This window comes from Mobula birostris, chromosome 23 (genome assembly GCF_030028105.1).
Source record: "Mobula birostris isolate sMobBir1 chromosome 23, sMobBir1.hap1, whole genome shotgun sequence".
NCBI lineage: Eukaryota > Metazoa > Chordata > Chondrichthyes > Myliobatiformes > Myliobatidae > Mobula > Mobula birostris.
In genome coordinates, this window is record NC_092392.1 from 27521950 (window position 1) to 27547308 (window position 25359).

Here is a 25359-nt window from a genome sequence, read left to right on the forward strand (position 1 = left end):
AGCTCAGCCGTAACAAAGCAGCATCCATCATCAAGGCCCCCTCACCATCTAGGCCATGGTCTCTTCTCATTGCTGGAGAACAGGAGCCTCCAGGCACACACCACCAGGTTCAGGAACAATGATTACCTGATAACCATCAGGCTCCTGAACCAGTGTCGATAATTTCACTCACCACAACTGAGCTGGTTCTGCAACCTACAGTCACATTCTCAATGACTCTGCAGATCATGTTCGCTGATTATTTATTTGTTTGTTTGTTTATTTACAAAAATTCTCTTCTTTTTTACGTTGGTTGTTTGTCAGTCTTTGTTTATGCATAGTTTTTAACAATTTCTTTAATTTTCTGTAAATGCCTGCAAAAAAATGAATCTTGAGATAGTATATGGTAATGTAGGAGTACCTTGAAAATAAATTTACTTTGACTTCATGGTTACTGCTCCCCAAAGTCCATGCACAGTAACATTGAAAGCAACTGGGAGTTAACCTGAATTCTCAAATGATCAGATTAAGCTTCCCCCCACTTGCTACATTGGACTTACTCTTTCAAAGTTATCTAACAACAAAGGTTTTCCACTATTACCTTCCCAGTGTGAGCTGGCGCCTTGACAATGAACTCCTCTCCATATACATAATACTGTGTAGTATCAATTCATGATGGCCTCAGGCTCCATTGCCACCCAGAGAAAGTAAGTTCTCCCTGGTCACTCGTTATTACCCATCATAGAGAATACAACGAGGCAAGTATAACTGAGGTCCGCTGTCTCTATCAACTGATCAATTAAGTCCTGCTAAAAGCCTCTGATTCCTGATTTACCCATCTGTTCCTGGGCTCCACTCTTCTCTTCTGCACGTAATCAATGCAGTAAAGCATAGGGAACAGCCGAAATGTGCTTCCAGGGGAACCCACAGAACTGTATCAGGAGCAGATTGCACCATCATACACATACACAGTCTATCTGACTATGACGGCATTTCCTATCCCTCCAACTGAGCAGTTAAACTTGGCTCTTCACATTTCTGTCTGACTCGTCACTGGGGCACCAAGATTCAAGACTCAAGATTGTTTAATGTCACTTCCAGTACACGAGTGCAAAGGAGAATGAAATAATTGTTACTCCAGATCCAATGCGCACGAGTAAACATACTAGGGTAAAGAACATTACTAGAGAGAAGGTTCTTGGGGGATTGAAAGGTCTCCTGGACCAGATGGTGTAGACCCCAGGGTTCTGAAAGAGGTGGCTGAAGAGATCATGGAGGCAGTAATAATGATCTTTCAAGAATCACTAGATCCTGGAATGGTTTTGGAAGACTGGAAAATTGCAAATGCCATTCCACTCTTCAAGAAGGGAGAGAGACAGAAGGAAGGAAACTATAGGCCAGTTAGTCTGACCTCAGTGGTTGGGAAGATGTTGGAGTCAATTATTAAGGATGAGTTTTCAGGGTACTTGGAAGCACATGACAAAATAGGCCATAGTCAGCATGGTTTCCTCAAGGGAAAACCTTGCCTGACAAATCTGTTGGAATTCTTTGAAAAACTAACAAGCTGGACAGACAAAGGAGAATCAGTTGATGTTGTGTACTTGGATTTTCAGAAGGCGTTTGACACACATGAGGCTGCTTAACAAGCTATAAGCCGATGGTATTACAGGAAAGATACTAGCATGGATAAAGCAGTGGCTGATTGGCAGGAGGCAAAGAGTTGGAATAAAGGGAGCATTTTCTGGCTAGCTGCTGGTGACTAGTGGTGTTCCACAGGGGTCTGTGCTGGGACCGATTCTTTTTACATTATATAGCAATGATTTGGATGATGGAATTGATGGCTTTGTTGTAAAGTTTGTAGATGATATGAAGATAGGTGGAGGGGCTACAGAAGGACTTAGACAGATTAAGAGAATGGGCAAAGAAATGATAGATGGAGTATAGTGTCGGGAAGAGTATGGTCATGGTATGATAGAAGAAGTAAAAAGGTAGACTATTTTCTAAATGGAGAGAAAATACATTAAAAAAATGAGATGTAAAGGGAGTTAGGAGTGCTTGTTCAGGATTCCCTGAAGGTTAATTCACAGGTTGAGTCTGTGAGGAGGAAGACAAATGCAATGTTAGCATTCATTTCAAGATGACTAGTATATAAAAGCAAGGATGTGATGTTGAGACTTTATAAAGCACCATGAGGTCTCACTTGAAGTATTGTGAACAGTTTAGGGCCCCTTATCTTAGAAAGGATGTGCTAAAGCTGGAGAAGGTTCAAAAGAGGTTCACAAAAATGGATTCAATAATTTGTCATATGAAGATTGTTTGATAGTTCTGGACCTGTATTCAGAATTCAGAAGAATGAGAGGTAACCTAATTGAAACCTATCAAATTTTAAAAGGTCTTGATAGAGTGGATGTGGAGAGATATTTCCTGTGGTCAGAAAGTCTAAGACCAGAGGACACTGCTTCAGAATAGAATGGCGTAGTTTTAGAATGGATATGAGGAGGAATTTCTTTAGCCAGAGAGTGGTGAATCTATGGAAATCTTTGCCACAGGCAGCTGTGGAGGCCAAGTCTTTATGTATATCTAAAGCACAGGTTGATAGATTCTTGCTTGGTCAGGGGATGAAGGGATGTGGGGAGAGGCAGGAGATTGGAGCTGAGAGGAAAATTGGACCAACCATGATGAAATGGCAGAGCAGACTCAATGAGCCAAAAGACTGAATTTTGCTCCTATGTCTAATGGTGTTATGGTCTAATACAATAATAAAAACACAATAACTCTAAATACATAAGAAAGCTTACTGTAGATACGTGGAGTGATTGGATGTCCATAAATTGACACAAGGCACAGGAGTGTCTGTACATGAGGTGACTCTGACAGGAAATGAGAAAGCAGTGTTGGTGGACTGGTGGAGGTGGAGATGGAGAAGGTCAATAATTTTAAATTCCCTGGCATTATCATATCTGTCCTGGGTCCAGCACATAAGAGGCATCACGATGAAAGCACGACAATGCCTCTTCTCTCTTAGAAGTTTGTGCAGATTCAGCATGTCATCTAAAACTCTGACAAACTTCTATAGATGCACAGTGGAAGGTATCCTGATTGGTAACCTCAAGGACCCTACCTTCCAAGCCATGCTCTTTTCTTGCTTTACCATCAGGAAGGAGGTACAGGAGCCTTAGGTTCCACACTAACAGTTTCAGGAACAGTTATTACCCTACAACTATCAGACTCTTGAACCAGCTTGATAACTTCACTCACCTCAACTCTGAACTGATTCCACATCCTACAGACTCACTTTCAAGGTCTCTACAACTTATGTTCTCAGTATTATTTATTTTTTATCTGCATAATTAGTCATTTTTGCACTTTATTTATCAGTCTCTGTTTATGTAGTTTTTCATAAATTCTATTGTATTTGTTTATTTTCCTGTAAACACCGGCAAGAAAATGAATTTCGAGGTAGTGTATGGTGATATATATGTACTTTACTTTGACTTGGACTTTAAGTCTGTGACCCGGACTCCTTGGGACATACCTGTGTTCAGTTGTGCAGGTATGGGCAGGTGCAGTAGGTGTTGGCTGCTGTCATGAGGTTGGTTACAGCTTTGAAAGTGTAATTGTTACATGTCAGGTTTTCTAATGATGGAATTTTCTCCTTTCATGACACTTACAAATCCGATAATTATTTCCTTTGTGATGCATTTTTTTCCCAGACTGACTACTAGTTATATTTAGCCCTCAATTCTGGTGAGGTTTAATGCTCAGATTCTCTCTGGGGTCTACACAAAGCATTTCAGTGCATCAGCCCACTGATCCCTGCACAGCTGTGAGTGAGTACAGAAGATGCAAAGAGGAGACAGACATGGGTTCATGAAGAAACTGAGCTGCAAGGTTTTCCACAAGAGTTGGACTCTGGCCATTACTCAGACTACACAAAGCACAAAGATGAAACATAATACTCCACCCTGGGGACTCATTGGTAAATACTGTGCCACACTGGAAGATTTAGACATGATGAACAGGGAAAGGGAAGTCCTGGCTTGCCCAGGATCAATCCAAGTAAGTGAATGCCTCTGCACGTGCTCTTCATATTCTTTGACTCTGTCATCCAGAACAGATTTCATTACTTTGGCATTTTGGCCGCCTTCTAGCTTATCCAATCTTTCACAATTTTATTTGCTCTCTTTGAAATATTGTTCCATCTCACTCCTTGATGGTCAGATCTCACTGACCTAAAAATTGTCCTCTACTATCCTACCTTCATTTGCTTGACCTATGCTCCAGATAAATAGGACCCCACTCTATGCTGCCCTCAGTGCTAACATATTGAAACAGTCAAGCTTGGGCAAGTGGCTACCCAAGGACACATTGTGATGGTATTGGGTTTGTTGACCACAAAGTTCTAAACTCAAATGAAGATCCTAAGCTTTATCTGATATAGATAGCTACAGGTACCTTCACTAAAGGGAGGTTATACTGCCATCACCTACTCTTCAAAGACTAGTTCACTTCCCTGTTTATCCACCACAGTAAGTTTACCTGCAAATACTCACTATTCAAGCTGTAGGTCCCCCCTCCCTATTAAGGTGGAGTTACTTCCAGCTATCAATGTAGGTTAAATACAGTTCATTTATGTTCAGTGATACACATTTAAATTTAAATACAATTCTTAAAACACATTTAAAACTAATAGGGGATGTCTATCTTATAAAAGATTTTCAAATTATAAATTATTTCTAAAACACAAAGGATTTCCAAAACACATGTACAATTCCTATAAGCTAACAGATCATACCAGTAAGTTGCGGATGAACAAATCAACCACTGGAATAATCAAAGGCAGTAGAATGAATTCCATTTCACCCTCTGTTTCTATCATTCTTCTTGATGTTTCTGGATCATTCCTAAAAAGCCGGACTGTTCTTTACATTTATACAGTTTTTCTGCCACTTGGGTGACTTCATACACGTGATATTTTTTCAGATACATTTTCAAACAGGTGGTCTAAAAGCTTCTGGGGAAAGAGTTCTCATGTACCCACAGTCATTGCTGTGAATGCTGACTCTCTGAGTACACGCACCTGCCAACCATTAATAGATCAACTATTTGATGTGCTAAGTGATAGTATCAATCTGGTCTGCAGGTTTTCTTGAACTAAATAACTTAGCCAGCATTGGCTGATTTGAAACACGCCTAATTAACATAACCCATTGTCTTACACTGTATGTCTAGCATGGGTGCTGTGGGCCAGCAAATCTGTGCTCTATAGGCTGTGTTGTTTGTTTGAAAAGCTGTCCTTTTAACTTCATAATGATTATTATTTGACAGTTACAATTAGAACCGAAGACTGGCTCCCGTTTACAATAAGAAGCTAAACAAAGGATATTGGTTGGAAGCTTAACTTAACTCTTTGATCTTTAGATGACAGCTGCCATGTTTAGGGAGTTGAGCTTGGCTAAAAAGAAAAGTCACCTGGTTTAGACAGTGAATATCTATCACAACACCAGCTTTTGTCTGTCTCAGTGCCGTTTTCAAGAGAGGTCTCAGCTTGGAACCCCACCAAGAATGAGAGACCAGCAGTTCTTCACCTCTCCCTCCAGCACTGGATAGTCAGCCACATATATATCAAGCCTGGATTCTCCATTGTTCTCTGGAGAGAGTGCAGACAGTAACCGTTTCAAAACCTCTCTGTACCCAGATACACAGCCCATTTAATGCAATTGAACCGGTGTGCTGGACAAGATAGATGGAAAGGCAGAAGAATAGCATGGTGGTTAGCACAACACTTTTACAGTGCCAGCTATGCAGGTTCAATTCCCGCTGCTGCCTTAAGGTGGTTGTAAGTTCTTCCCGTGACTGCGTGGGTTTCGTCCGAGTGTTCAGGTTTCCTCCCGCAGTTCAACGACGGACTGGTTGGTTGGTTAATTAGTCATTATAAATTGTTCCATGATTAGGCTAGGATGAGAATCGGAGGGTTGCTAGCTAATGCAGCTCAAAGGGCTAGGAGGGCCTATTCCACACTGTATGTCAATAAATAATCTGAAATTATATGAAAAGTATATAAAATTATGAGGGGTTTCTACTTTATACTTCATACTTTATTGTTTAGATGGGGTGAATGCATGTGGGCTTTCTCTCCTCAGGTTGTATGAGACTAAAACTGGATGCGATAAATTTATGCTGAAAGGTAAAATACGTAAGGGAAAACCTAGGGGGAAATTCTTCACTCTGAAGGTGCTGCAAGTGTGAGATGAACTACCAAAGAAAGTGTTGGATTCAGGTTTAACTGTAATATTTAAGAGAAGTTTGGATAGTTATAAAATGGATTGAAGGGATATTGAGGGCAACAGTGCAGGTGTAGGTTGATGGACTAGGCCGAAGACCAGGTTGGCATGGACTAGATGGGCCAAAGGGCCTGCTTCTGTGCTGCAGTGCTTTATGACTGTGTGTAACTCCTTTCGTGCAACCCTTGCCCCAACTGGGAGAGGACTGGTTGAGTTTGGGTGCCCAGTTGATACCCCAACTGAGTCTGGAATTCAGAGAATCAAAGTCAACAGTAGTAGTCGAAAATCATTCAACCCTTTGGGCCTGTTACACAATGGGATGGGATAAGGGCTGCCTCTTTTTCTTAATGAGTCAACCCCCTCCTTCTCTCCACACCCCTCCATACTTGTATCTGGAAATACCTCCATCTCCTTCAACACATTCAGTGGCTTGGCCTTCACATCCCTCCGTGGTAGAGAATTCCACAAGATCAGTGAAAATATTTCTCCTGACACTGTCCCAGATCATCTACTCCTCAAGTTCCCACAGTCCAACCTATCTGTGGGTACAAATCACATACTAGCTGAGAGCAAAGTTCTGCAGATCTTGTTAACTTGAAATAAAACAGCAAATACCAGGAATGCTCAGTGGGTCAGGCAGCATCTGTGGAGAGAGAAACTGAGTCAATGTTTCAGGTCAAAGACCCAAATGTTTCCCTAACCCTAACCCTCATGTTTCAGGTCAAAAACCTTTCAGGAGACATGGAGAAAGTTAAAACTAAAGAGGTTTTAAGATGCAGGGAAAGGAGACAGAGAGAGAACACACAGTCCATGTTAGGGCAGAGGGCAGCAGAGACGAGGTAACAAGAGGTGAGAGTGCAGTTAGAATGGTTGTGTTGGAATTAACACAAGAGAATGTAACTAAAACCTGTAAATCTCAAACTTTTTCCAGCTCTGACAGGATGTAATCAGCAGAAACATCAAATCCATTTCTCTTTCCAAAGACACTTCCTGACCTGCTGAGTTTTTCCAGAATTTTTCTCACTTTACCTCAAACATCTGACTGGAACATACTTCCCCCTGCCGGGTCAAACATCTGACTGGAACATACTCCTCCCTGCCGGGTGGTTAGACTAGAACTGGGATAGAGTTTCCAAACTGTGAAGAAACATTCCATGCCGAGGATCGGAATCCCATTCCTGAATGGGTTCAGAACAAACACTGCTTGTGGCAGAGAGGTGGTTTGAATCCTAGCCAGCAGTGCCGTGGATGTTCTAACTGGGTCAGTTGTCACGGTGATCTAATCTGGTCCAGCTGGTGCAAAAACCCTTATAATTTATGTACGCACACGTACGGAGAATTTTGTCTGCTTGCATCACAGCCTGGTTTGCAGGCTCCGATGGATGGGATCACAAGAGAATGCAAAGGGTTATAGACGCAATCAGCTCCATCACAGGCACAACCCACCCACCATCAAGACACAATGCCGCAAGAAGGCAACATCCATCACGGAGGACGCTCACCATCAGGGACGTGCCCTCTTCTCATTACCACCCTCAAGGAGGGGCCTGAAGCTATGCACTCATGTTTCAGGAACAGCTCCTTCCCCTCCGCCTTCAGATTTCTGAATGGACCATGACCCCATGAAAACTACCTCAGTATTTTGCTCTGTTTTTGCACTTTTTAAGAAATATTTCCTATTGAATCATAATCATAATTTTTTTCTGTATTGTGCTGCATTGTTGCTACAAAACAACAAATTACACGACATATTGTATGTCAGTGATAATAAATCTGATCCTGATTATTCCCCTCTGCCACATTTCTGCATGGTCCATGAACTCTACCTCATTACTCATTTTTGCACTATTTATTTATTTTGTAATTCATCGTGACTTCATGTCTTTGCACTGTACTGCTGCTGCAAGACAGTAAATTACATGTCATAAAAATTCAATGGCATTAAACCTGATTCTGATTCCAATTTGGAAACCCGGTTTTTCAGTTCCCACAGGAAAGGTTTGAACTGTGACTTCTCACAGCATTGAGGCACAGACGAATATCCCAAGGTGGGGACAGAGTTTGGGTAGGTGGTGCAGCTAAGCTTACAGAGTCATAGAGCACAGAAAGGGGTCCTTCGAGCTAACTGGTTCACGCAGACCAAGGTTCTTCGATAGTGGTTGGAGAGAAATACTTCACATGGAATAGGAACTGAATATTAAACAGAAGCATCAGTTCAGGAGGGCAACGTTTGCAGCCATAGAACAGCAGGTATCACTGACAAAGGACATCAACCTGAAATGTAAAACCAGTTTCCCTCTCCACAGTTGCTGACTGATCTGCTGAAACTGCCTCACTCATTTCAGAATTCCAGCGTGAGCAATTTGTTGATTTTCAATGGCTTTGACTTTACAACATGGAGTAGCAGAGGTTTCAGTAACAGCACCAGGAGGAACCCGTCGCTACGCCTGTCTTCCCTATTTTTCCACAGTTTCTGGAAGGATTGCCAGGGTCCTTTGGTAATACGGGATTAATACCATCCACAAACTCATAAGGAAGCTCAAATCAGAGCTTATGCGGGTCAAAGATGACCTGGGACTCAGGATGGCTGGTGGTTACGGGATACCCTGTGAATGCAGAGCATGCGTATATCATCCAGACGGGATGCACGGTGGAAACCCGCATCAAGGAGCACAGGAGGTGTATCCGTTTGGGTTAGCCAGAGAAATTAGCGATAGCAGAACATTGCATTTGCAAAGGACATAGGATTGAATTCAATTGATCAAAACTACTGTGCTGTGCCAATGGATTTTGGGACCACCTGGTGAAAGAAGCCATTGAAATAAAACTAGAAGAAGAGAATTTTAACAAAGACGAAGGCCTCACTCTAAGAACTGGAATTCGATTATAGACAAGGTGGGACAGTGGAAACCTGATTGGATAAGGACTAACCAATCAGGAAGGAGGGACGATGGGGGTATAAATACCACCAGGCATCATCCCTGATGAAGATGGCAGAGCTTGTCACTGAAATGTCGGTTAAAATCGATATCTGTACCCAGATGGAACCAGAGAAGAGTTTATTCATCATTTACACTGGAAAAGCACTAAATTCCTTTTTTTAACAATACTATATTTGTCATGCTACCCTAATGAAATTCCCTTGGGTAGTGAATCAGAGATGACAGACAATTATTTTATATTATTTTAAGGTATAGTAATTTATTTATTTATTCAGAGACATAGCATGATTACAGACCTTTCTGGCCCAATGAAACCCACTCTGCCCAAGAACATTCATATGATCAACTAATCTACTTCTTTGGAATGTGGGAGGAAACCAGAGCACCTGGAGAAAACCCATGTAGTTACGGGGAGAATGTACAAACTCTTCGCAGACAGCGGTGGAAACTGAACCTGTGTTGCTGCCGCTGCAATAGTGTGACGCCAGCCACTATGCTACCATGCAATCCCCAGTTTGCTTCCTTATGCCTTGCACTGTACTGCTGCCATAAAACAACATATGTCAGTGATAATAAAGCTGACTCAGATTCTCATTCTGACAGGACAAACTTAGACACATGATGAGGCACAGCCTGGGAAAGTTCACTTTGGTTTTTAGTGTTTGCCTGGCAGAGTTTACTTCCCCACTCCCACCATAATCCTTTAATCAACACAGAGAATCTACACAATTATCCTTCAAGTTTGTACTATACCCTCAGTAATAGTCTCTGATATTATTGAGAGCAAAGAGCATAGTCCAAGAATAATGAGACACAATCTTCAAGATCCATCTGAGAAGAGCCTGTAGCAGTGATTTAAGTACACATGGGAACAGACTGATACAATCAGTGGGTCTGCTGCTTGCGGCATTCCGCATTATTGTTGAAGACGAGCACTTTAACAATGCTAGAGAGGTCGCATGTTCAGCAGTGGATCAGGTACCAGGCCCTTAAGACAAAGGAATAAAATTATTCCAGGTATTCAGCCCATTGAGTCTGTTATGCCATTCCATCATGGTTGATTTATTATCCCTCTTAACTCCATTCTCCTGTCTTTTCCCCATAACCTTTGACGCCATTGCCAATCAAGAACTTATCAATCTCTACTTGAAATATATCCAATGACCCGGCCTCCACAACCACCTGTTGCAACAAATTCCACAGATTCACCACCTTCTAGCTAAATAAATTCATCCTCGTTTCTGTTCTAAATGGACGACCCTCTACTCAGTGGTTGTGCCCTCTGGTCACAGACTCATTCAAAGTAGGAAATATCATTGCCATATCCATTCTATCTTGGTCTTCCATCGTTCGATAGGTCTCAATGAGATCCCCTCTCATTCGAAAAAATTCCAGTCAGTACAGGCCCAGGGCCATCAAACACTCCTCTTATGATAAACTTTTCATTCCAGGAATCATTTTTGTGAACCTACATTGACCCTTCTCCAATGTTAGCACATGCTTTCTCAGATAAGGGGCCCAAAACTGCCTCACAATACTCTAAGTGAGGCCTCACTAGTGCCTTATAAAGCCTCAGCATTGCATTCTTGTTTTTATATTCTAGACCTCTCAAAATGAATGCTAACATTACACTTGTCTTCCTCACCACTAACTCAACCTACAAATTCACCTTGAGGGAATCTTGCTCAAGAATTCCCAAATCCCTTTGCACCACAGATTTTTGAATTGTCTCCCCATTTAGAAAATAGTCTATGCTTTCAGTCATTTTACCTAAATGCATGACCGTAGACTTCCCTACTTTGTATTCCATTTGACACTTCTTTGCCCATTCTCCTGATCTGTCTAAATCCTTCTGTAGCCTCTCTGCTTCCTCAACACTAGCTGCTCCTCCACCTATCCTCATATCATTCGCAAACTCAATTCCATCATCCAAATCGTTGACATACTATGTAAAAAGAGGCGGTACCTACACCGATCCCTGAGGAACAGCACTAGTCACCGGTAGCTAAGCAGAAAAGGCTCCCTTTATTCCCAATCTTTGCCTCCTGCCAATTAGCCAATGCTCCATCCATGTTAGTACCTTTCTTGTAACATCATGGGCTCTTATCTTGCTAAGGAGCCTTGTGCGTGGCACCTTGTCAAAGGCCTCCGGAAAATCCAAGTATAGAATATCCACTGATTCTCCTTTGTCTGTCCTGCTTGTTATCTCCTCAAAGAAATTCAACAGATTTGGCTTATTTTATCATGTGCCTCCTAGCACCCAAAACCACATCCATACCAATCGACTCCAACATCTTCCCAACCACTGTGGTCACACTTTCTGGCCTATAACTTCCATTTGTTGGTCTGCCTCCTTTCCTTCTTAAAGAGTGGGGTGACATTTGCAAGTTTACAGTCATCCAGAACCATGCCAGAATCTAGTGATTCTTGAGGGATAGTAATGCCTTCACAATCTCTACAGCTACCTCTTTCAGAACACTGGAGTGTAGACGATTTGGTCCAACTGACTTAACTACCTTCAGACATTTCAGCTTCCCAAGCACCTTCTTCCTAGCAAAAGCAACCTCACACATTTCTACCCTGACACTCTTAAGCATCTGGCATACTGTTACTGTCTTCCACAGAGAAGACTGATGCAAAATACTTATTCAGTTCGTCCACCAATTCCTTGTTCTCCATTACTATCTCTCCAGCATCATCTTCCAGTGGGCCAATATTTACTCTAGTCTCTCTTTTACTCTTCATATATATGTAAAAAAACTTTCGGTATCCTCTTTGATATTATTGACTAGCTTACCGTCATATTTCATCTCTTCCTCCTATATTTTTTTCAGTTGCCTTCTATTGGTTTTAAAAGCTTCTCAATCCTCTAATTTCCCACTACCTTCTGCTCTATTATGTACCCACTCTTTTGATTTTTTGTCAGGTTTGATTTTCCTTGTCAGCCAATGTTGTGTCATCCTGCCTTTCAAATACTTCTTCATCCTTGGGATGTATCTATCCTGTACTTTCTGAATTGCTCCCAGAAATTTCAGCTATTGCTGCTGTGCCATCACCCCTACTAGTGTCCCCTTCCAATCAACTTTGGCCAGCTCCTCTCTCATGCCTCTGTAATTCCGTTTATCCCACTGTAATACTGATACATTTGATTTGAGCTTCTCCTTCTCAAACTGCAGGGTGGATTCTATCATATTATGATCACTCCCTCCCAAGGTTTCCTTTATTTTAAGCCCCTTAATCAAATCCAGTTCATTACACAACATCCAATCCAGAATTATCTTTCCCTTTATGGGCTCAACCACAAGCTGCTCTAAAGACCATCTTGTAGGTATTCTACAATTACCAACTCTTGGGATCCAGCACCAACCTGATTTTTCCAATCTTGCTACATATTGAAATCCCCCTTGACTATTGTAACATTGCCCTTTATGCATACCTTTTCTATCTCCCATTGTGATTTACGTGCTACATCTTGGCAACTGTTTGAAGGCCTGTATACAACTCCCATCAGTGTTTTTTTTTACACTTGTATTTCCTTAAATCTAATTATTATAATTCTATGTCACCTCTTTCTAAGGATCTTATTTCATTTTTTACCAAAAGAGCCACCGCACCCCAGCCTACCTGCCTTTCCTTTCGATACAATGTGTATTCTCAAATGTTCACATTCTCAACTATAATCTTCCCTCAGCTACGACTCAGTGATGCCCTCAACGTCATCCCTGCCAACCTCTAACTGTGGTACAAGATCATCTATCTTATTCCATATACTGCATACATTCAAATATATCACCTTCCATTCTGTATTCCTCACCCTTTTCGACTGTGTCTCCAGGTTACACTGCAACTCATCCCACTGACTGCAATTTTGCCCTATCATCTGCCTGTCCTTCCTCACAATCTCACTACACACTGAGTCTGCTTGTAAACCAACTGCCACATTGTCAGCCCTATCACTCCCGTTCCCATCCCCCTGACAAAGAGCAGGAACATTTCAACCATGGCAATAGTGGTGCCCACCTGTGAATGCTGAAAGGAGTTCTACGCAGTGAGTGTACACTCTCAACCTCATATTGTGTATTGAAGATAAAAGTAACTACTCTACAAAGCTCCAAATCTATTTGTAGTGTTTTCGACAAGCTTTAACTTTACAATTGGACATTTAACTGTTGAGTAAACAATGAACAGCAACATGGTACCATTTAAATATCTTCATTTTAAACTTTGTGTGCTAAGCTGCAGTGAGATTTGAATTTTTACTTTGTACTTATACTTCTCAGAAACTGTATGATTGAAATAATGTTTCCCCAAATGAAAGTCTGCATTGAAGGAAGCATTTAATTTCTTCATCTTCATAAAGAAAACACTCTAATATTTTTGGAAATTGCATATAATACACTACAAAATGCAGAAAGCCTCCATTAGAAGGTATTGATGGGAGTGGGCAGACCTCACCATAATCATAGATCTTTTCCATTAAAGCAGACAGGTGACAGGGTGTGGATTTTTACAGTGAACAGTAGGGCTCTGGCGAGTGCAGTACAGCAAAGGCACCTGGAAAAATGGTCATAGTCATACTTTATTGATCCTGGGGGAAATTGTTTTTTGTTACAGTTGCACCATAAATAATAAATAGTAATAGAACCATAAATAGTTAAATAGTAATATGTAAATTATACCAGTAAATTATGAAATAAGTCCAGGACCAGCCTATTGGCTCAGGGTGTCTGACCCTCCAAGGGAGGAGTTGTAAAGTTTGATGGCCACAGGCAGGAATGACTTCCTATGACGCTCTGTGTTGCATCTCAGTGGAATGAGTCTCTGGCTGAATGTACTCCTGTACCCACCCAGTACATTATGTAGTGGATGAGAGACATTGACCAAGATAGCATGCAACTTGGACAGTATCCTCTTTTCAGACACCACCGTGAGAGAGCCCAGTTCCATCCCCACAACATCACTGACCTTACGAATGAGCTTGGTGATTTTGTTGGTGTCTGCTACCCTCAGCCTGCTGCCCCAGCACACAACAGCAAATATGATAGCACTGGCCACCACAGACTCGTAGAACATCCTCAACAACAGATCCATAATCCCTTGAAAGTAGCATTACAAATAGATAGGTTCAAAAAGGGATGGTTCAAAAAGGGATCTTCTGGCATATTGGCCTTCAAGATCAGGGCAATGAGTTGGGATGTTATGCTGAAGTTGTATAAGACACTGGTGATAGCAAATTTGGAGTATTGTGTGCAGTTGTGGTCACCAACCTACAGGAAAGAAATCAGCCTTACTCTGCTGGCTGTCTTCCCCCAAGGCCAACCTGTTATTCTGCTGAGTCTCATCTACCTGTATCTGGACCATATCCGTCCATACCTCTCTCAGGAATGTTTCTATCTCTTAAATGCTACAACTGAACCCTTACACAGCATCAAAAATAAAATATCTGTTTGGAACAGAATTCTTTGTAAAGTTAGAATTCGATGTTATTTTAGGAATTATAGAGTTATTAATAATTTGCATTTACCTGAAGTTGATTGTCTCATTGGAGTCTTAAGGAGTTGGTTCTATTTATCAAAAAAGAAATCTTACCAGAAAACTGACACTACAGCATGTTGAGGAGGTTTATTGGCATTGGTTGGCAATTCCTTTGCACCCTAGGTCTGATCATTTAGTCAGTGAAAAGCCAGCTTTGTTCACGACTGGCCCGTAGGGTAAGTGGCACATTCACTTCTCCTAATCCACCAGTATTAACTATCAGCTGATCATGGTGGTGATGCAGAACAGAGGAGTCTATGCTGCAGAACAGCCTTGAACATGTCATCGGGTGGGTGGGTCAGGCCAAGCTCACAAAGTAATCAGTAAAACTTTGACTGGCAGGAAAGCCATACTCTGGCTTAACTGACTGTCAAACCAGCAAAGACCTTGAATATTTCTGATTGTCTCTGACGTTCAAAATCACAACTACTCAGAAATACTCACAAATATGAACTAATTTAAAAAACCTTAAAATAATTAGAAAGTTAGCAAATTAAATAAAGACATCTCAATCAATTCGCAATTGCTCATTACTAATGCTTCTTCATCGCAACCAATGCTGCTTATTGAGAAAATATGAGTTTACTGGCTACGGACAAGTTGAACCTGGGCATGTCCCCTGTACATACTCCCCCGTGAGAGTGTTGCAGACCTGCAGTGCCCGTTCTGCCATTGGACTAAGTGTTAGATCCAGCAATCAGCAAACAGCAAGGCCTATGGCCAGCGGGGCTGGGGTTTCTACCACTGTGTGGGAGACCCAAACCTGCAGAGGCTCACAGGGGAGAGGGGGCACTTAATCTGCATGGAAGCATCCGCAGTTCCCAAAAAGTTCCAGCTAATTGTCTGTTAACACACAGCTAACTGCTCACCGTTTTCTATTTTAGGCACAAGCTCTGTACCTACTTTGAACTCTGAGATCCCCACTGTCTTGTGCAGCCAAGGAATGAATCAGGTGTCCTCCACACAGACTTTGCCGTTGCCACTGTTATCACGGATATCAGTGTGAATAACCCTTCCCTTAAAAGAATTACGGAGGAAATCTTCTCCTTAATAAGAAGTGATTCCTTCCCTGTGATTAAGATGCGATGACGAACCGGCTACATCAGAAGTAACAGCCTTCACACCTTCTGTGGTTTTATCTGAGCCTCATAAATGACCACATTTGGCACTCTCACATTCAATGCCTGAATGTCCAAGCATCGGCACAGCCCAAGTTCAGGAGGGCTCTGTGTACCCGACCTGCATCTCTCTGTGAACTACCGGCATTCTGCAGTATTCACAAGAGCGAAGGAGCTGTTTGAAAACCACCTGAACCATTGTGTACTCTTGTTAGAGACCGTCTCACTGACTCTTCTCTGGGGAATCCAATCAAATGATAATTGTGCTGGTGAACATCTGCACAGACCCTTCAGCAGAGCTGATGGAATTACTTGTAGACGAGTGTCTGCCTGGGAGAGTGGAAAGAACAGACATGCATTCACACAGAGCTGTTCATGACCTCAAAATCACCAAAAACAAATTCTGTTTTCCCAAAGACTGACGTTTGGGTTGGATCAGGCATGTCTGTGTCTGACTGGATGGAGACCAGCCAGGTTACTGTAACTCCTGCTGGCCGTGCCCTCTAGTCCTAGACTCTCCCACCACTACAAGGCTGTACATAGCTTGCACTTCCCCACAGAAACGAAAACCATGGCAAGCGGTTACTGTAAATGTTGTCTCTTCCACCTCAGAAGTCGAAGAATTGCACTGACATCCAATTTTCTGCCCATCAGGCTGCAGACTGCAGCAAAGATGCTCAACAGTAGCATGAAGAGTACCCGGAGGACGTGTCGCCTCCAGGACATGACATCCGTCTTCGCAGAGCACAACCATGTTCATGGTTTGGCAGCACAGGACACTTTGAATCACTGAAACTTCTGGACGTGGCAGTGTACAGACCGTGTGCAGACCTCGTACAGACTGGTGACAACAGTAGGCTGACACTGGATAGGGGTAACTCCAGATACAGGCTTAGTTCCCTTCCTGTTTATTCACTCACATACACAATCATAGACTCACTCAAACATACACGCACACATTCACACACAATGACCTGTACAGACGCAAACACACACACACACACACCTGAAAACACAAAATGATGGTCTATAATGTGTTGACAGTCTATTCCTGAACAGTGACACACACAAAATACTGGAGGAACTCAGCAGGGCAGGCAGCATCTATGGAAAAAAAGTACAGTCGACATTTCAGGCCGAAACCTTTCGGCAAGACTGGTTCGACAGGTTTTGGCCCTAAACGTCGACTGTACTCTTTTCCATAGATGCTGCCTAGCCTGCTGAGTTCCTCCAGCGTTTTGTGTGTGTCACTCGGATTTCCAGTATCTGCAGATTTCCTCTTATTCTTGAACAGTGCTCGCTTCACAGGCCAGCCAGGACGGGGGCTGTTGCCAACAATATCTGTCTCTGTTTCAGCCGATCATCAGTTCTGACTTTTAATTAAACTTCTCAGAAAGGCAGTTCTGTGCGTCCTTTTCCTAACACAATGTCCGCTCCGTTCTTCAATAGTGTGCTGGTGCTGTTTTGTAAGCATTTGCACTCAGTGTTGCATCCCCCCTGATGTGAGTGGACCAAACACAGCTTCAATACAAAATGTAAATTTCGGTGGCTGTCAGATCACACGCTTTGCCCAAGCTCAGTACAACACACTGACTGTCAGATCACACGGCTGTGCGCAAGTGCAGTCCAGTGCATTGACTGCAGCGAGGGACCGATTTCCAGGGTGTGGCATCAAATGGAGGCCTACACTGATTAAGGACAGATTGGATAGGCTGGGTTTAATTTCCCTGGAACAGAGGAAGTGGGTCACTGTGGTGCTGCAGTTAGCGGAACACAATTACAGCGCCACTGATAACGGTTCAATTCCTGCCACTGTCTGCAAGGAGTTTGCACGTTCTCCCCACAACCGCGTGAGTTTCCTCTGGATGCTCTGGTTTCCTCCACAATCCAAGGATGTAGCGAGCGGGCGGTTAAACGGTCACATGGGTGTATTTGGGCAGCGTGGGCTCGTTGGGCCAGAAGGGCCTGTTACTGTGCTGCGTGCCCAAATAAAATAAATAAAACTTTACACTCTGTGGCCACTTTATTAGATACAGCTGTACACTTGCTCGTTCATGCAAATATCTCATCAGCCAATCCTGTGGCTGTAACTCAATGCATAAAAGCATGCCAACACGGTCATGAGGTTCAGTCATTCTTTAGAGGAAACATCAGAATGTGGAAGAAATGTGACCTAAATAATTCTGACCGTGGAATGATTGTTGGTGCCAGATGGAGTGGTTTGAGTTTCTCAGAAACTGCTGATCTCCTGGGATTTTTATGCACGCAGTCTCTAGAGTTTACAGAGAATGGTGTACAAAACAAAAAAAGCATCCTGTGAGCGGCAGTTCTGTGGGCAAAAATGCCTTGTTAATGAGAGAGGTCAGAGGAGAATGGCCGGACTAGTTCAGGCTGACAGGAAGGTGACAGTAACTCAAGTAATCATGCATCTGTGAGTGCACAACACGTTGAACTTTGAACTGGATGGGCTGCAGCAGCAGAAGACGACGAACGTACATTCAGTAACCACTCTACTAGGTACAAGAGGTAACTAATAAAGCGGCCACTGATTGCAAGTCAGTGATAATAAAAGTTGATTCTGGTTATGGCTGGCAAATGGGAATAGCCTGGTTGCATTCTTGATAGAAACCATAGAAAAACTACAGCACAGAAACAGGCCTTTTGGCCCTTCTTGGCTGTGCCGAACCATTTTCTACCTAGTCCCACTGACCTGCACACGGACCATATCCCTCCATACACCTCCCATCCATGTATATGTCCAATTTATTCTTAAATGTTAAAAAAGAACCCGCATTTACCACCTCGTCTGGCAGCTCATTCCACACTCCCACCACTCTCTGTGTGAAGAAGTCCCCCCGCCAATGTTCCCTTTCAACTTTTCCCCCTTCACCCTTAACCCATATCCTCTGGTTTTTTGATGGTCAGAATGGATATGATGGCCGAGAGGCCTGTATGTCTCTATGGCAGTGACGAAGCTTTGGGTGTCCAGGTGACATGAGAAGTGTAACGGAAACACTTCTGTGTCTTAACAGTGAGTTTTTTTTCTGGTCAGCCCTCCCTTAATATAGAGAGGTTCCCTTTAGCAGGTAGAAGGTAAATGTGCAGAATTAATATTTAAAATTCATTTTACATTTATCCGGCCAATAGTGTGCACTTACTAATTATCACCATCAGAGAGGAGTTACACATCAGATTTATGAAAGGTCCACGAGCCCATAAATATTTGCTCGCTTTTTGCACTAATTTATTTCTTATTTTAACTTATTTTTAATGTCCTGCTGCCACAAAGCAATAAGTTTCATAACATTGTGAGTGACGGTAAACTTGGTTCTGATTCTCATTCACATCATTTTGCTTTTGGGTGAAAAGAAGAGAATCCCAGTAGGTTGTCAGCAGCTCCAGTTGTCCAGAGGGCAGCAGTGCCATAATGTTGAAAACATACTTAACTGTGCAATTACTTTCCAATCTAAATATACATGAGGCACAGAACAGATCTTTATAATAAAAGTTGTGTATTAAATCTGGCTGCACGGATGACCAGAGGCTTGCAAATTAGCTCAAACTGTTGTTAGGATTTTAGTTGCAGGCAGTCATTTGCAAGCTATTACAGGAGATATGAAAGTGGCTTTGAATATACATAATACCCCATAGTTTCACTCCAGGCCTGCAAATATGTCCTGTTTAACTTCTGAGATCCTTGCAATAATAACTAGTGCAGTGAGTCCCAAGCTGCAGTCTCTCTCTCTCCAGTCAGGTGCGCTCCAATATTTTCATATTTGCCTGTTAAAGCTAACATCATTGGTATGTGATGGAACAGCAAACAGGGGAACAGCATGTCCATTGAGGTGGGGGTTGTTCACAGCTTCCAGGTCCATATGGTGTTGGGAGAACACAGAAAATAGAACAGTACAGGCCTCAGGCCCATGATGTTCTGCTGCTAACTTTTCAACCTACTCTGTGATCAATCTAACCTTCCCCTCCCACATATCCCTCCGTTTTTTTCTATCATCCATGTGCCTGTTTAAGAGTTAATGCCCCTAACGTATCTGCCGCTACCACCACCCCTGACAGTGCGTTCCACACGCCCACCACTCTCTGTGTGAAAAACCTATCTCTGACATCCCCCCTATACATTCCTCCATCACCTGCCTTCTCGTGTTACGCATTTCTGCCCTGGGAAAAAGTCTCTAGCTGTCCAATTAAGATGTCAGAAGAGACGCTGGTTTGAAGGGGGACAATGAACGTCAAAGGATCCAAAACAGGAAGAATTCCCTGGGAGAATGCATCTCCTCTCTACTCTCCTGTAATCCTATTGGCTGCCTGGTAAAGGCAAGATCCTGATTGGCTCTCACAGCAATCTAGAATCACCTAATTGCAAGCACTCACTGAAGCGTCCTGTCCACAGGTGAGTGATGGTCAGGTGAGCGAAACCAGAGTGATGGGACTCAGATCAACTCAGGAGAGAAGGGGATGGGAGAAACTCCCACACCATATCTCCGTAGAGGGAGGACACCGGGTTGAGGGGCGCCACAACAAATGAAATGAAATTAAATATCTTTATTGTCATTGCATAGTACAATTTGTCATGCACCAATACAGCAAAAATGAGTTTGCAACTCTCGTACTCAATGCTATAAAACAACAAATAAAATAAATAAACAATAAATAAAATCAAGTAACCAGCCAGTACAAGCAATGTCCAGCAGTACAAAAACGCAACTCAGATGCATGACAGCCATAAAATCAGTATTAAAAGTAGCAATATAACAAATTTATGGATGATGCTTGATCAATTGGTTCAGAGCAATTATAGCTCTGGGGAAAAAGCTATTTTTCAGTCTGGAAGTGCGAGCATAGAAAATCTTATAACGTCTGCCAGATGGAAGAAGTTCAAACAGATGATTGCATGGGTGTGTATTGTTCTTATAGATGCCTGTAGCTTTCCTTAGGCAGTGAGAACTGTAGGTGTCCTCCAGGGCTGGGAGCTGTGACCCGATGATCTTCTGTGTGCTAGAGATGATCCGCTGAAGTGCTTTCCTACCAGCTGCTGTACAACCCCTCACTCAATACGAGTCAAATTAAGGAGCTAAGTGTTGACCTTAGGAAGGGGAAGCAGGGTGAACATGAGACTTATTTTGGGGAAAGGGCGGTGGAAAGAGTCAGCAGCATTAAGTCCCTGGATGTTAACATGTCAGATGACCTGTCCTGGGCCCAGCACATAGATGCAGTTACAGGGAAAGTGCACCAGTATCTTACTTTCTTTGGAGGTTAATGAGATCAAAATTCAAAGTACATTTATTATCGATCTATGTATACTATATAAAACCTTGAGATTCATCTCCTTACAGGTAGCCGCAAAGCAAAGAAACCCAGTGGAACCCATTAAGAAACGAAGATTGTCAAACACCCAATGTACAGGAAAAAATGCAAAGCAGACAAACAATAAAAGTAAGCAAATGACAGTCAGAACTGAAGTTCGTGAAAGTGAGTTCACAGCCACCAAGCCAGTCACCACTACAGCTATCTAGGAGCCCAATAGTTGCAGGCCACAGCCTCAGTTCAGCGCAGAGATGAGTAAACCTCGCCCAGCAGCAAGCTGAACACTGGGCCATCCAACACATCTGGCAGCAAAACTCTGACCTCTTCAATCCGGCCTTGCTCTTGGACCTGGGCCCCACCACCTAGATTTGGCCTGTCTCCAACCTTTCCAATCTGGCTTCAATCAGCCAAACAGTGGGTTGTTCCTCACTCTTGGGCTCCGGTCCCGCCACTTGGCTCACCTCGCTTCATTTCTGCTATTTCGAATCGCCTCCAAGCCCGCTCCAGCAATGGGCAAACACTGGCTCATTTGCCACTCTCAGCCCAGGCCCCCTCACCTCGATTTGGCCCGTAATCACCACACTGCAACCATTCTGCACCTTTGAGACTCGAGTTCACACCGCAAAAACACCAGGTCATACAGGTGGTTCAGAAGCCCAACTCGGAAAGGGAAGTTACAAGCTTTTGATTGAAGTGATCATTTCTGAGAAAAGGTGTGATTAATAAAGTCGTTTATAGTTTCTCTTGCTTCCAGTAAGCCTTCGCTGTGTTTCACCAGCGCCATCTTAATCTGTCTGAATGTAACCAAGCTTTCTAACAAACTTCTACAGATGTACTGTTGTAAGTGTCGTGACTGGCTCGCATCACAGACTGATACAGCAATTCAAGTCAATGACAATGTAACAAACTGCAGAGAACAGTGGCCTCAGCCCAATAAATCACGGATACAACTCTCCTCACCATCAATAGTTTGGACAGGAGGTGATGCCTCAAAAAGTCAACGTCCATCATCAAAGATTACCAACATTTGTGGCATGCCATCTTTTCACAACCACCATCAGCCATGACAGAGGTACAAAAGTCTCAAGCCCCACATCACCAGTTTTAAAAACAGCTACTCCCCTTCAGTCATTCGGTTCTTAAACCAACCAGCAAAACCCTAACCAGTGGAGGTTAGCAACTCTAGGAGCAATTTGATCACTTTGCACTTAAGTATTCTTTAACTTCTTCTTTTGTTCTTGGTGTTTTTTTCTTGTAAAGTTATGTATAAGTTTATTTAGTTCTGTTAATGCATTTCTTGTGAATGCTGCTTATTTGATGCTGTTTACCTGTGATGCTGTTGTTAATTTTTCATTGCACCCGTGCACACATGGACTTGTGCATTTGAAAACAAACTTGACTTTTGTCATGTCACTGCACAAGGAGAGTAAAGAGTAAAGAACACTTTTTTAAAAAAATAGTGTACCATGGGGGTATGGCACTGTATACGACAGCTCCAGTGTCTGTGCTACAGCGTGGTAGGTAAGATCAGATCTACAGTTCTTCCTGTGCTTCTCCCCACCGGATTACTGTCACATTGACAGAGCACAGGGCTTTAGGGAATTTAAATGCACACCAGCCAGGTGACACCTGACAGCAGTTGTTTCTCAGGACTCTGCTCCTGTGCTGAATAACATACAGACAGTCCCTCCCCAAAAGGTGTGGTAGTGAGGGAGGAATTAAAGCAGAGACTAATCCCTGGGGGTTGCTCCACCTAAACCATGAATGGGTACAGTCATTGGGTCATAAAGTCACTGAGGCCTACAGCACAGGGACAGGCACTTCAGCCTATTTAATCCAACTGAGCTGTTATTCTGCATGGACCCATCAGCCTGCATCTGGATCGTAACTCCCCATACATATCCCATCCAGGTACCTATCCCAACTTCTTTTAAATGTAGGAATCAAACCCCCACTCACCACTTCTCGTGGAAGCTTGTTCCACATTTGCACGGCCTTCTGAGTGAAAAAGTTTCCCCTCGTGAAACATTTCACCTTTCACCCTTAACCTTTGACCTCTAGTTCTAGTCCCATCCAACTTCAGTAGAAAAAGTCTGCTCGCATTTACCCTCTCTATACTCCTCATAATTTTGTAAAACCTCCATCAAATCTCCCCTCATTCTCCTGCATTCTCGGGAATGAAGTCCTCAGCTATTCAACCTTTCCCTATAATTCCGGTCCTCAAGTCCTGGCAACATCATTGTAAATTTTGTCTGCACTCTTTCAAGCTTACTGATAGCTTTCCTGTAGGAAGGAGACAAGAATTGCACACAATACTCTGAATCTGGCTTCAGTAATGTCTTGTACAACTTCAACATAACATGTTATAACCATAGAACGTCCATACAGAATGTTGAATCAAGCTGGAGATCATTTAGTGATGTCCGTACAGAACGCCAAATCAAGTGGGTAATCATTGAGTGTAGTGGAGACTACACCTTTCACTTGTTGCTGTTTAGTGTTCTGAAAGAACCAGGGAAGTACATACAGTAAATTGTTCTAACATGGAAAACAATTGTTCCAGGGTACAAATCTATGTCAACTGCCCGTCCCTAGAGGTTGGAAGTGGATAAGTTTGTGTCTGGCTCCTAATCCCTGGATAAGACCATTTTAAACAAGCTAATTCAATTAAAACTAAATCCTTGTGCAATCATCTTGCTCAAAGGCAACTGTCCACCAGCCAAGCAGCACATGTGTTAACCACTCTCAGATGTTGTTTATTAATTAAACTAGCTAAAGGAGATCTCAGTGATACAAATAATTTAATTGCCACAGGTAGCTGAGGGGATAGATATAAAGTGAAGATGGAGCACTGCCTCGGAATAGAAGGGCGTCTCTTTAGATGAGAGATGAGGAGGAATTTTGTTAGCCAGAGGTTGGTGAATTCATTGCTACAGATGATTATGGAGGCCAAGTCATTGGATATATTTAAAGCAGAGATTGATAAGCTCTTGATTAGTAAGGGTGTCAAAAGTTACAGGGAGAAGGTAGGAAAATGGGATTAAGAGGGAAATAAATCAGCTCTGAGAACTCGATAGGCCAAATGCCCAATTCTGCTCCCATCTCTTATAGTTTAACTGTAAGGTACAAATGAAGTGAAATAGTTTGACAGACAGTTGTCAGCTGAAGAGCTGAATGGTACAGAAACAGGCCATTTAGCCCATCACTTTCATTCTGTACCCAGCTTTACATTTGATCAATATCTTGCTGTAGCCTTAGATATCCTTCCTCCCTATTCATCATCCATGATAATGGTATCTGCAAACACTTTTAACCATACCTGCTACATTTTCATTCACATTGCTGATACATACATAATCATTAAAGGTCTAGTGCCGATCCCTGTGGTCCACCACTGGCCAAAGCATTCCAATCAGAAAATAACTCCTGTCTCCCATCATCAGCTAATTGTGGAATCAATTAATCAGCTCATTATGGATTGTTGTGCCTTAACCCCCTGGGCCAGGCTGCAATGGACACGGTCAGTCCTTGAACCCATGGACACGGTCAGTCCTTGAACACACATACAGGGTCGGTCCGTGATCCCCTGGACACAGTTGGTCTGTGAACCCATGGACAGGGTCGGTCCGTGATCCTGTGGACACAGTCGGTCTGTGAACCCATGGACACTACCTTGTTATTTGTCTTTTGCACTGTTTATTTTTGTAAATAATAGACATTTTTATGTATTGCACTGTGCTGCTTCCGCTGAAAAGCAACACATTTCATGACATATCAAAGCTCGAAGTACATTTATTATCAAAGTATGTTTGCTGTTTTTCAGAATCAGGTTTATGATCACCGGCATGTGACATGAAATTTGTTAACTTAGCGGCAGCAGTTCAATGCAATACGTAATCTAGCAAAGAGAAAAATAAATAAATAAAATAAAAATAATAATAAATAAACAAGTAAATCAATTACGTATATTGAATAGATTTTAAAAAACATACAAAAACAGAAATACTGTAGATTAAAAAAAAGTGGGGTAGTGTCCGAAGATTCAGAGTCCATTTAGGAATCGGATGGCAGAGAGGAAGAAACTGTTCCTGAATCGCTGAGTATGTGTCTTCAGGCTTCTGTACCTCCTGCCTGATGGTAACAGTGAGAAAAAGGCATGTCCTGGGTGCTGGAGGTCCTTAA

At 42.6% G+C, this 25359-nt stretch overlaps 1 protein-coding gene across 2 annotated transcripts in view; it reads right to left on the minus strand.

Moving 5' to 3' along the window:
• Positions 1 to 25359, minus strand: part of LOC140186929 (semaphorin-3A-like) — a 257855-nt gene that overhangs the window by 162871 nt on the left and 69625 nt on the right. The gene's annotated exons all lie outside the window — the stretch shown is intronic.